This window comes from Somniosus microcephalus, chromosome 26, assembly GCF_052327205.1.
Source record: "Somniosus microcephalus isolate GS21.2 chromosome 26, FLI_Smic_1.0, whole genome shotgun sequence".
Classification (NCBI taxonomy): Eukaryota; Metazoa; Chordata; class Chondrichthyes; order Squaliformes; family Somniosidae; genus Somniosus; species Somniosus microcephalus.
In genome coordinates, this window is record NC_141012.1 from 44947150 (window position 1) to 44960410 (window position 13261).

The window sequence follows — 13261 nt, forward strand, 5'->3', positions numbered from 1 at the left end:
TTATGTGTCTGCACTAGTAGGGGGCCGACAATGTGAAATGCTGGTGGACACAGGCGCATCAGTTTCCATCACTAACCTCCCCCTCCCCACGACTAGTAAGTCAATACTCCTGCGAGGACTCAATGGCACTAAAGTGCCAGCTTATTTGAGCACCACGCAGCTGGTGGAAATCGATAATATATACCTCCCCATGAAATTCTATGTGTGTAAAAATAATGAAGGTACAATATTAGGTAATGATATAATGAGGGAGTACAAAGCAATAATTGATTGTGACAAAGGAAAGTTAACATGGCCAAAGGCGGATGGCCGCAAGGAAAAGATTAGACAACTGGTAAATAACACTGGCACCCTTGGGGTGGCCACCGTAACCACCAGGGACTGGCACGAAGATACGGGAGGATACGGAGCCATTTGTGATTCCGTGATTGGGGTATGGGCTGAAACAAAGTTAGATACAGGAAAAGCTAGTATCAACCCTATTAAGATTCCCGGACCAGAACACAAGCCACACCGCCAGTACCCAATAAAGGCGGAGGCCAGGAAGGCAGTCGTGGACATAGTGAAGGGGCTGGTAGAAAGGGGTATCCTGAGGGAAACCACGAGCACTACTAATTCCCCCACATGACCAGTAGAAAAACCTGATGGGAGCTATAGGTTGACTATAGACTACACGGCCCTCAACAAGGTCACTCCTAAATTACACCCCATCGTTGCCAGTCCCTCAATAATTTTGAATGGGCTACCCCCTGAACAGAAGATATTCACCGTTTTAGACATAGCTAACGGATTCTGGGCATTCCCATTAGATCCGGAATCACAAGAGAAATTTGCATTCACAGTAGGGGATAAACAATATACGTGGACCCGATTGCCACAGGGATTCCATAATAGCCCAGCTATTTTTCACCGCGTCATGAGTGATATCCTAAAACAGATAGAAGTACCTAAAGGGAGCACTATTTTGCAGTACGTCGACGACATACTAATAGCCTCGGAAACGAAGGCAGACCATCTGGCAACCCTATATTTAGTACTAAGGGCCCTAGAGACGGCTGGCCTCAAGGTAAGCCCTAAAAAAGCACAGATAGGAAAAACTCAGGTCCTATACCTGGGACATCTAATCTCCCAAGGACTTAAAGAAATGCCACAGGACAGGAAACACGCTGTCCAGGGCATGCCAAGACCCGTAACAGTACGCGGAGTCAGGAAGGTACTGGGGCTCTTTAATTACAGTAGAAATTTTATCCCGGGGTTTGCTAAATTAGTAGAACCTATACAAAGATTAGTGAAAGGGGGTAAATCCGCGTTGGAACCGATAGATTGGGGACCAGAACAAGAGGAAGCTCATACTCAACTAAAGTCTGAGCTAGTATCAGCCCCAGGGCTAGGACTGCCAGATATGAGTAAGGACTTCCACATACATTGCAACAATGAAGAAGGGTTTTACACAGCAGTAGTTACACAGGATCATGGGGATAAAAGAAGGCCCGTCGCCTACTATTCCACAGCGGAGAGACCGGTAGTCACAGGGCTCTCCCGGTGCATAGCTGCATTGGATTGTGCGGCTTGGGCAGTAAAGGTTAGTGAGCCGATAGTAATGACAGGAAACATTATATTGCACACTAAACACACTCTGGTAGAGATGCTGAATACCGGGAAATTAAGATCCGTCTCGAACATGAGACGTGCCAAGTGGGAGGCCGTCCTCCCTCCGAGTAAAGCAGTAACCATTGTTAGAGACACGGGGGAGAACCCGGCAGAAGGAATACTGGGAACTGGGGAGCCCCACAACTGTGGGGACGTAGATATGAACCTGGAAGAAGATAGGATAAAAGACACCCCTTTAGCGACAGCGGAAGAGACGTTGTACGTAGATGGTTCACGCAAGTATATAGATGGGCTGCCCCGAACGGGGTGGGCGGTGGTTAATGGCGAATTAAAAACTGTAGAGTCAGGACGGATTGATGGAGGCCTATCGGCCCAAGTGGCAGAGCTAGTGGCTCTCACCAGGGCACTAGAGTTGTCAGAGAATAAAATCGTGAACATTTACACAGATAGTAGGTATGCCTTTGGGGTGGTCCACGATTATATGACTGCATGGGGTAGGAGGGGATTCATTACTACGGGAGGCAATACCATAAAACACCAGCTGAGGATAGAAGCCCTCCTAGAAGCTAGCGACAAACCCCAACAGGTAGCCGTAATTAAGATTAAGGCACATCAGAGGGAACCGGACCGGACTAGCCCGGAGTGGTTAAATCACCAGGGGAACCAGGCTGCGGACCAAGCAGCACAAAGGGCGCTAGAGCAAGAAAGGATCGAAGAAGTACCAATAGCCGCTGTGAGCAGCTCCGAGGACGAGATAAGTATTGACGAACTCCATGAGGACACCCCCGACGTCGAAAAAGGTACGTGGGAAGAACAAGGCGCAAAGCGGGGAAGTGATAATGTCTGGCGAAAGGATAACAGGGTAATGGCCCCCAAGTGCATTCAAAATACGCTATTAGAACTCCACCATGGACTTGTACACTCGGAGAGAAGCGATGATGGGAAGCCTCAGCAAAGAATGGTGGTGGAAGGGGATGGGAAGAGATATCGCGAGATACTGCCATCGATGTATCACCTGTGCGCAGTATAACCCCGGGCGACCCATAAAGGTCAAAATGGGACAGGAGGGCCCTGGGAGCATATACAAATAGACTTCACAGGTCCCCTTCCACCGTCACACGGCAAAACATACTGCCTCGTGGTCATAGACCAATTCACCCGCTGGGTAGAGGCTTTCCCCACGTGAAATTGCACCGCTTTGACGGTTGCCAGAGTCTTGGCTGAAGAAGTAATCCCCAGGCGGGGAATACCAATTCAAATGGACTCTGATCAAGGTACCCACTTTACCGGGAGTGTCATAAAAACGGTATGCCAATTAATGGGAATTAAACAAAAATTCCACATCCCATACCACCCTCAAAGTTCGGGCATGGTGGAACGAATGAACCGAACCCTTAAAAATGCATTGGCAAAGGCAATGCAGACGTCGGGGAAAACCTGGACTGAAGTATTGCCCATTATCCTAATGAAGCTGCGAGCCACTGAAAACCGAACGACAGGCTTGACCCCTTATGAATTGATGACAGGAAGGGCGATGCAATTGCCAGAAGGCATCATAATAGGTGGGGCCGATGTAGGCCCTTTAAAAGATAGACTAAAATGATACGTTCTGGAACTTAGCACTCAATTAAAGGAGATGCGAAAAAATGTCCGTGATAATCAGGAGGACAAGGATCGGGCACAAGAGCTGACAATGACGGCTTATGTTCCCTCAGCGGGTAGTAAAGTCATGGTGAAAACTCTGCCCAGCAAAGCAGGGTTCGCCCCAAAATGGAGTGGGCCATATGAAATCATAATCAGTGGGGATACCTGTGCCTGTCTAGACATAAGGGGTAAAGGAGTATGGAAGCATTGGACACAATTGAAAGTATATAAAGACGACTGACTGGCTACTTTCTGAATCTGTTTTACAGGTGATCTGCATACCCTTTGTCATAAAATTCCTGTAAAGACTGGACTGTAGTGATATATTAATCATGTTTAGAGTATTATGGGTAATGGCGTTATTTTATATTGTCACGGGAAGCGCGGTACCCCATTTACGTAAAGAGAGAGGATTGCATGTAAATACCTTTCTGTATATGTCATATGTCTATGCGAAAAAAATGGGCCAAAGCTCCTGCTGGGTGTGCGCCCATGTGCCCACCCATACGGGGGGAGGAATCCCATTAAGGCCTATCCCCTTTAAGGTAGAGGAGATGGTAGGGTGGTTATTATACTCTAATACCACCTGGAATAAGGAGGATACCATACAAACCCAAAATAGCTTGAATCCAGGTCAGCTGGAACATGAGTGGAAACAGGTAGGGTATAACCCCACGAACTTTAAAGGATGGTTTCATCCCCAGTACGATAATCGAAGGTATCTGTAGTGTATGTGCCTTTAAGAGCCCCAGGTGTGCTGTAATGCCGGTAATTGCCACTCGGGCTATATAAGCCTGTATATTGTGTATATCCGTTAGAACCCCCCCCAGACTTTGCTTAGTAAACACCTATGAACCGACTCCTGTCTTCAGTGTCTTTATCAACACACGAACACTACAGTGGCGACGAAGTGGAAACGGACTTACCTGCAATTCGGCAGCACCTCAAGGACATCGATTCCTCGGGCGTCCAGAAGACTCAAGGAAGTGAGAGAAGCTGTGGTTTCACCAGCTGGCCAAGCTGGTGGCAGGTACTGCGCTAATCCTTCCTGGGCGTCAGGCTGGGGCTCCAGCGGCTGGCTCTACAGCTGAGACAGGGAGCGAAATTGGAGGCAAGCAATAACGGACTGGGAGGGAGCACTCGGGAGATGGCCGGCGCGGCAAGCAGGTCAGCGTTCAGACCTGGAGAGAAACTCCGGCGGGAACGAGTCTCCAACAGTAAATAAAAAAAGAAAAAAAAGAACGGAAACTGCGGTAAACAGCGTTGTCATCGGCAGCAGCGGCGGGAAAGCGCGGGAAGCGCCATATCTTTGCTGCAGAAAAGAAAAAAAAAGCACGGGAAGCGCCATATCTTTTCTGAAATGCCTAAGTCTGGCAATATTGATACTTTTGATAGCAAAATAGAGGATTGGACCACATACGTGGAAAGAGTAGAGGTATATTGCACTGCAAATGGAATAGAAGATGAAAAAAAAGCTTCAGTACTTCTGAACTTAATGGGCGCAAAGGCATACGGGCTGTTACGAAATTTAATCACTCCAGCCAAACCAAAGGACAAGAATTTTAAAGAAATTGTTGATACCCTGCAGGAGCACTTAAACCCAACACCACTGCTGATAGCGGAACGATTCAAGTTCTTCAAGAGAAATCAACACAAGAATGAAAGTAACGCTGATTACCTAACCGAATTAAGAAAGCTATCAAAGTACTGCCAATTCGGGGCAGGACTATCAGATTATCTTCGAGACAAATTCGTTTGCGGTCTCTTAAGTGAAGGAACACAAAAAAGGCTGCTTTCTGAAAAAGATTTAACATTGGACAAAGCTTTCAGTATGGCTGTATCATACGAGGCAGCAGCAAGAGGAGCTGCAGAAATACAACAAAAGACACAGGACTTCGGCACCCATGAAATGACACAGGGTTTCGAAAGATGTTATCGCTGCGGCAGATCCACCCATAACCAGAGGGACTGCTGGTTCAAGGACAAAGCATGCAGGCAATGCGGAAAGATTGGACACATTGCACAGGTATGCCGATCTGGACAAAATAAATCCACAGACAGGAAGAAAAAAATCAATGAAGAAAAGTACAGGAAGCTACAAATGATGACGGACAGTAGCTCCGAAGACCAGAAGAGCGATAGCGACTTCGAAAACAAGAGACTAAGCTGTCTCAAATTACATAATGTACTTGCCAAAGATAATTACCAAACCATTTGGGTTACCCTCACGATAGCAGGGTCCCCAGTTAAAATGGAGCTAGATACAGGATCAGCTCTAGCCGTAATAAATCGACGGGATTACGAGAGGCTATTTTCGCATATACCTCTAAAAGACACATCCATTATCTTAAAAACATATACGGGGCAGAAAGTATACCCCAAAGGAAAAATAAGGGTGCCTGTTGTATACAACGGCAAAGAAATACAAAAGTTGTATTTATACATTCTACAAGATGGTGGTCCACCGTTGTTGGGATGTGAATGGATCAGAAAGATACGTTTAGACTGGCACTCCATTCAGGCACTGACGGTGACCAGTAAGAAAAAAAACAATGACATCATACCTGAACGATTAAAAGACATCTTGGCCAACGCCAAAGAAGTGTTTCAAGAGAAACTAGGAACCTTGAAAGGCATCACCGCCTCAATAAAAGTGGAAGATGCAGCAATTCCCAAATTTTTTAAGGCAAGACCGGTGCCATACGCAATCCGTCCAGCAGTCGAGGCAGAGCTGGAGAATTTGGAAAAAGCAGGCGTATTATCCAAAATAGATTGGAGCGAGTGGGCAACACCCATCGTTCCAGTCATGAAAAAAGCATTGAATAATGATAAATCTGAAGAACAGAGAAAAATTCGCATCTGTGGAGACTTCAAGGTGACTGTAAACCCGGTCCTTCACACGGTACAGTATCCTCTTCCGAGGATAGAAGATATTTTCGCCTCACTATCCGGAGGGAAACGTTTCACCAAAATTGACTTGGCACAGGCATATCTACAGATGGAGGTTGAGGAGGCCTCTAAAAAGTATCTCACGATAAACACACACAAAGGCCTGTACCAGTACAATCGACTGGTTTTTGGAGTAGCATCAGCTCCAGCTATCTGGCAAAGAGCTATGGAGCAAGTCCTGCAAGGGATTCCGGGGACTCAATGCTACCGAGATGACATCCTTGTAACAGGAGAAAATGACAACGAGCACCTTGCCAATTTGGAGCAGGTGCTCACTAGGCTGAAAGAACGGGGCCTACGAGCGAATCGCCCCAAGTGGGAATTTTTCCAAAATCAGATATATTGTGGCCACATAATTAATAATGAAGGGTTGCATAAGTCACCTGAAAAAATTGAAGCGGTCATAAAAGCCCCAGCACCTGAAAATGTTTCACAATTAAGGTCATTCCTGGGATTAATAAATTACTATCATAAATTTTTACCGAACTTATCAACTCTTCTACACCCTCTTAATGAACTTCTACAAACAGGAGTGATTTGGAAATGGAACGAAGACTGTAAACGTGCCTTCCATAAATGCAAAGACTTAATCACATCCGAAGAAGTTTTGGCTCATTACAACCCATCACTGCCAATCAGACTGGCGTGCGATGCATCCCCTTACGGCATAGGAGCAGTATTACCCCATAAATTCCCTGATGGCTCGGAACGGCCGATAGCTTTTGCGTCACGCTCATTAAACTCAGCTGAGCGTAACTATGCCCAAATCGACAGGGAAGCACTCAGCCTGGTATGGGGAGTGAAGAAATTCAACCATTACCTACACGGACAAAAATTTACCTTGTTGACTGACCATCAACCCCTCATCTCCATATTCAACCCTAAAAAAGGTGTTCCTATTATGACAGCGCAAAGGCTACAGAGGTGGTCCCTTTTTCTAGGGGCACACCAATACAACATAGAATACAAAGGGTCAAAACAGCATGGGAATGCTGACGGTTTATCGCGCCTACCATTGCCAACGGTAGAAGAGGCACCTACAGTAGACCCAGTAGAGATGTTCCACTCTACCATAGTGGAATGTCTACCAGTGACAAATTCTGCCATTGAAAGGGAGACGAGAAATGACCCGACTCTCTCACGGGTCTACGATTTAACAGTGAAGGGATGGCCAGCACATGGCGAACCACTGTTGCCAGCATTCTCGCAAAGAAGAGAACAGCTGTCAGTGTGTCGAGGAACCTTGATGTGTGGATCCAGAGTGGTGATTCCACCCAAACTCCAGGATAAAGTGCTAAAGGAGCTTCACGAGGGGCATCTGGGTGGAGTGAAAATGAAGAACCTAGCTAGGGCGTTTGTATGGTGGCCAGGTATCGATGGAGACATCGAAGAAATGACCAAGAGCTGCCTAGGATGCCAGAAGGTCCAAAACGCTCCACCACAAGCCCCTCTACATCCATGGGAGTGGCCCTCATCTCCCTGGCAAAGGGTGCATATCGACTTTGCTGGTCCATTTATGGACTCAATGTTCTTAATCGCAGTTGATGCACACTCCAAGTGGCCGGAGGTAATAAAGATGTCCTCCACCACCACGGAAAAAACCATCACAGTATTAAGGACCATATTTGCCAGGAATGGGCTGCCGGAACAGATATGTTCTGATAATGGACCGCAATTTGTGTCCGAAGAATTCAGAAAGTTCTTAAAAAAACAATGGGGTTAAGCACTACACGTCCGCCCCATACCATCCCGCCACCAATGGATTGGCTGAAAGGTTTGTCCAGACCTTCAAGAAGGCCATAAAAGCCATGGGTAATGAAGACATAAAACTTCAGCACAAGGTGGATAACTTCTTATTCGCATACAGGAATGCAACACATATGGTTACCAACCAAACTCCCGCCATGATGTTCTTCAATAGAAACCTAAGATGCCGGCTGGATTTGGTCAAGCCCAACATCAGAAGGGACGTGGAGAACCGGCAGTTTCAAGGCATGAATGAAAGGCCAACTAGAACCTTCCAGATAGGTCAACAAGTTTTGGCCTGGGACTACCGTACCGAGAAATGGCAGCCTGGAACTATCTGCACACGACTAGGACCACTAATGTATACCGTGGACATCGGAGAAAGCATAATAAGGCGCCATGCTGACCAAATCATAAAGTCATCCGAAAAGGGACAACCTACACCACAACTCTATACATCTAACGATGAAGTAGAGATACCCATACCTACCTCCGATCCGGTGATACTGGAACCCGATGAACCCGACACTGGCATTCAAGCCGAATCAGCCTTGCCAGAAGAACCTACTACACCACCAGAAACTACTACACCCCCGAGGCGTTATCCGGACCGAGTCAGGAAGCCTCCTAAGAGTCTAACTTATAATTAATTAACTACAGCAATGTATATTATTTTGCTTATAACATGTAATTAATAATTACTTAAAATATGATGTACTGGTTAGCTAAAAGGGGAGGAATTGTGGTGTATGTGCCTTTAAGAGCCCCAGGTGTGCTGTAATGCCGGTAATTGCCACTCGGGCTATATAAGCCTGTATATTGTGTATATCCGTTAGAACCCCCCCCCCCCCCCAGACTTTGCTTAGTAAATACCTATGAACCAACTCCTGTCTTCAGTGTCTTTATCAACACACGGACACTACAGTATCCAGAAGAGCTATTAGTCAGCACAGGGGGAAAACTAAACAATGCAGAGGGGGAAGTCTGCTTGGTAAACTATGACGAGACAGGGTTAGTGGTTGGATGGAGTAAGTGCAAGTATAATTACACTTTAACCAAAACCAGTACTAAACCACCAGGTGCCCTAGAATGGCCCTACGTGGGAACGTTTAATTTATCCGAAGTGCTAAACCGGACTAGCAATCTACCCTGGAGGGGAATACCTGGGATCATGTACCAACTTTGGAACAAATTTGAGGCCTATAATAATAACACTTTCATTTGCGGATATAAGGCGTATCCATGGCTTCCACGAACCTGGACTGGGTCATGCTATATAGGATACGTAGTACCATACATCCATCATTTATCCTCCCTAACCCACCACTACGGGTACCAGTCGTTATGGCAACCAGCCAAGCGTGTTAAGAGAGCTATTACGGAAACCGAAAGATTCTGGGCTATAGCATTCCCCTGGTACGGAACAGGAAAAATAGCAAGGGAATCCATAAACATGGCAGCAGTGCTCGAACAAATAGCCAACGATACGGCTGAGTCCCTGAGAGAAATGAGTGCCAAAATGGTGGCGATCCGGACCACCGCCTTACAGAATAGGATGGCCCTAGATTATCTGTTGGCGGCGCAAGGAGGCACCTGTGCCCTGATCGGGACAGACTGCTGTACATATGTCCCAGATAGCTCCGAGAATATCACGAGCCTAGCAAATCATATCCAAGAAGAAATAAAGAAGCTCCATCAACCCACAAGCACAGGGGGATGGCTTGATTGGTTGCTAGGGAAAACCGGGTGGGGAGCGTGGATGATGCAAGGGATAATAATAATTGTTGTAATTTGTATGTTGATGTGTTGTGCGCTGAGCCTTATAAAGTTGTGTTGCCAAACTGCTATGAAAACCGTGATGCCGATCGCCTCTATCAAGGAGGAACACACCAACCTGCTACCAAGGGACGAAGAACACCAATACGACACTGTCGAAGGAGCAACCGAACCCCCGGACATAAGCCAGTGGCTGTAAGCACCGACGAAAGGGGGACCAAGGATGGTCATCTGGGAGCAAATGAATCGTGCTCCAGGACCAAGAGGAGGGACTGTTAGAATAAAATTTTGCTGGAAAAGACACAAACAACAAATTCGCTGACTGGGACTAATTGAATCACTGCACAATGAGACATGCCACGCCTACGCATGGCTGGAACAAAGTTAATTTCGTGTCCTGTTATCGCAGTCCCAAGAACAAACAAGGTTCACTGGTATCCTATTATCGAACTAATCACATTCCGCCGGTGACGCGGACGGAACAAGACGGAACCAAGACCTTTCGCAATCACTGAAGAGGCAGAATTGGCAACACGAGTGTGTAAACTCCTGACTGGAGGAAAATAACGATATGCGCTAATAAACGAATTGATTGAATGAATGTAAATGATCTAAAACCAACTTCTTGGAATTGTATATAAGCTCGGCACGTACTACAATCGGGAAGAAGGTGCTCTCGCAGACCGCGTGGTTGCAGACGCTTCTCCCAGAGCTCTGTCATTTAATAAAGTTGTCTCTCTTACTCAAAGTCTAGTTTCCGAGGAATCATTTTTCCTACAACACCTGCCAATGAGAAGTGCTTACACGGAACAGCACAAAGGAGCTAATTGCACTACAGTGAGTTTCTATTCGACCCCCTGCGCACCTCAACATCGGCAGATATTGGCCCGGATTTTCCAGCTGGTTTTAACACCAATAAGGCTATTGTGCATATAAAGTTACACGTTGGCTCATGGGAGTGAAAGCCCATTTACAGGAATGGTCTTCAGTCCAAAGCACAGGAGAAATATCTGCTGGAGCCCTACAAAATGTATCAGCCACCTCCCCACAAACCACCTGGGCCATCTCTGGATGGTATTGGCTATTCTCCCTCGACCACAAGAATTCTGTATCTCAGTTACAGCTAACTGAAGCCTATCAAACTTCATCCTATTCTAATACATTTCAGCAGCAAATATGATTCTTGTTTGATGAAGCTCAGATTCCATCGCAGTTGCTGTTTGGTTTGCGCAGGTTAATGGTGGTAATACACCACAGCAAACTTAAACCTCAAGCTAGTCGTCTTTAACAATAGAAAACGCTGGAAAAACTCAGCAGGCCAGGCAACATCCGTGGAGAGAGAAACAGAGTCAATGTTTCAGGTCGAAGACACTTCGTCAGAACTGAGAAAAAAAAGCAGGAAAATGTTTCTCTGTTTCTCTCTCCACGGATGTTGCCTGGCCTGCTGAGTTTTTCCAGCGTTTTCACAGAAATCACAGAAACCCCACAGTGCAGATAGAGGCCATTTCGGCCCATCGAGCCTGCACCGATACATATCCCACCCGATCCCCGTACCCCCTACACCAACACATATCCCACCCTATCCCCGTAACCCCACGTATTTAATCCCCCTAACACTAAGGGTCAATTTAGCATAGTCAATCAACCTAACCCGCACATCTTTGGACTGTGGGAGGAAACCCACGCAAACACGGGGAGAATGTGCAAACTCCACACAGACAGTCACCCGAGGCCGGATTCAAACCCGGGTCTCTGGCGCTGTGAGGCTTCTGTTGTTATTCCGCAGTATTTTGCTATCGTCTTTAACAATAGTTGTAATTCGTCACCTTGTCTCGCTCCCACCCCTTCCACTCTCAATGCTTCTGCCACGTGTAAAACGCCTACATCTGCAATGGGTGTCATTCGCAATTGAAGTGGACGGTAGCTTTTTTCTGATGATCTTTGCTTTTGCCACCTCATTTGTCGTACTTGTAAGCAACAGCAAAAGAAAAGATGAAACTTCGTGCATCACTAAACAAGTTCTTTTTTATGTGTTTCAGCCAACCCTGCCAGGTCCCTGACCTCTTGGTGACCGCGGGCTGTGAACAGATGCTGCAGGCGGTCAGTGACTACTGTCGGGTAAGTGGCCGGAAGTGGAAGCTGCATTGTATTTAACTGCATTGGAGATGTTAGAAGCATTAATAACTATGGAGCGCTAGTGTAGTGGTTATATTGTAATTGTGTGCCAGCCAGTGAGGGTCAGAAGATTGTGGGTTCCAGTCCCACTCCAGGGACTTGAGCACTTCCTTCCTTCTCCTTCTTAGGCAGTCCCTCGGAACCGAGGATGACTTGCTTCCACACTAAAAATGAGTTCTCAGGCGACTGATGAGTCCAATGCGGGATCTACAGTCTCTGTCACAGGTGGGGCAGATGGTGGTTGAGGGGGCGGGTGGGTGGGGTGCTTGGGTTGACGTGCGCTCCTTCTGCTGTTTGCGCTTGGCTTCTGCTTGCTCCCGGCGAAGAGATTCGAGGTATTCGGTGCCTTCCCAGATGCTTCTCCTCCACTTTGTGCGGTTTTGGGCCAGGGATTCTCAGGTGTCGGTGGGGATGTTGCACTTTTTCAAGGAGGCTTTGAGGGTGTCCTTGAAGCGTTTCTTCTGCCCACCTGGGGCTCTCTTGCCGTGTCGGAGCTCCGAGTAGAGTGCTTTTTTTGGGAGTCTCGTATCGGGCATGCGGACGATGTGGCCCATCCATCGGAGCTGATCGAGCGTGGTCAGAGCTTCGATGCTGGGGATGTTGGCCTGAGCGAGAACACTGACGTTGATGCGCCTATCCTGCCAATGGAATTGCAGGATCTTGCGGAGGCAGCATTGGTGGTACCTCTCCAGTGCTTTGAGGCGCCTGCTGTACATGGTCCATGTCTCTGATGCATACAGGAGGGCGGGTATCACTGCTGCTCTGTAGACCATGAGCTTGGTGCCGGGTTTGAGGTCCTGGTCTTCAAACACACTCTTCCTCAGGCGACCGAAGGCTGCACTGGCACACTGAAGGCGGTGTTGGACTTCGTCGTTGACATCTGCCCTTGTTGACAGTAGGCTCCCGAGGTATGGAAAGTGGTCCACGTTGTCCAAGGCCTTGTCGTGGGTTTTGATAATTGGGGGGCAGTACTGTGTGGCGGGAGCAGGTTGGTAGAGGCCCTTTGTCTTACGGATGTTTAGTGTAAGGCCCATGCTCTCGTATGCTTCGGTGAAGGTGTTGACGATGGCTTGGCGTTCGACCTCCAAGTGTGCGCAGACGCAAGCGTCGTCTGCATACTGTAATTCGATGACCAAGGATGAGGCGACCTTGGATCTGGGCTGGAGGCGACGGAGGTTGAATAGTTTCCCGTTTATTCTGTAGATTAGCTCCACTCCAGCGGGGAGCTTACTAAGGGTGAGATGGAGCATTGCAGCAAGGAAGATCGAGAAGAGGATTGGTGTGATGATACAGCCTTGCTTGAGCCCGGTCTGTAGGTGAATTGGGTCTGTCGTGGATCCGTTGGTCAGGATCACTGCTT

General features: G+C 47.3%; 1 protein-coding gene across 2 annotated transcripts in view; it reads left to right on the plus strand.

Moving 5' to 3' along the window:
* Positions 1–13261, plus strand: part of LOC147100438 (CMP-N-acetylneuraminate-beta-galactosamide-alpha-2,3-sialyltransferase 4-like) — a 163550-nt gene that overhangs the window by 18601 nt on the left and 131688 nt on the right. For both annotated transcript variants that reach the window (XM_085968162.1, XM_085968163.1), the window contains exon 2: positions 11766–11844. The gene's annotated coding sequence lies outside the window, so the exon portion shown is untranslated. The remainder of the gene's footprint in view (positions 1–11765; positions 11845–13261) is intronic.